We start from the raw sequence: 768 nt of genomic DNA, 5'->3' as shown, positions 1-768 counted from the left end.
CACTTAAATTCCTCTTAAATCTTAGCTTTACCTTTATGGCAATATATTACAAAAGATGGAAGAAAAAAACGATCAGTTTATAAAGATGTTCACTTGCAAGCCCAGCGCGCAGCGGCGATATCTCTGCTTCCCTTCCCCGGTGCAGAGGCTCAAAGATCACAGTAGTTACGGAATCTAGGAGACATTTAATAGCCTCTGCGACTGATCTGGACTTAGGCCTAATAAAAGCTTTTTTCTTTTTTTAAGTAAGAGCGGTAGCGTTGCGATGCTGATTGATGTGGTTATTTTCAAAACCTGAGGCTGGACGTTTATGGAGGATCTTGAAAATTTATGAGAAGGCTGGACATCAAGGCGTGTGAGGTTTGAGCCAACTTGTGCATTGTGAACTTCTTTCGTAAGCTAAGAAACACTTGTTTACTTAACAAATTCGTTATCCAAGAGGATGTATGTGCTTAAATGATATGCCTTGTCATTCCGACTTTGTTTTGCAAGAACGCTTTGAACAAAATCCAGTGCAAGAGAGTGCATACGATTACACATGCTGACAGGAGAAAAAAAAAGTGTTCACTCAGAGAATAATCATAAGTAAGTGAGGCTGGTTGGGGCAGAGTGAGAGGAGTTCTAACATAGCACCGATGTCAGAGAGACTTCAGTTGAACTCTTTCGCCGAAATGCCATCTACTGCCAGCGCCCCAGTTATGGCCAAGAGAACGATAAGGGTAACACGATCAGTTGTTGCTGTTGGTCAGTTCAGGATGTGATCTTAAA

Source organism: Penaeus monodon, chromosome 27, assembly GCF_015228065.2.
Source record: "Penaeus monodon isolate SGIC_2016 chromosome 27, NSTDA_Pmon_1, whole genome shotgun sequence".
Classification (NCBI taxonomy): domain Eukaryota; kingdom Metazoa; phylum Arthropoda; class Malacostraca; order Decapoda; family Penaeidae; genus Penaeus; species Penaeus monodon.
The sequence above is the reverse complement of the archived record's forward strand: the minus strand, read 5'-3'. Positions refer to the sequence as shown.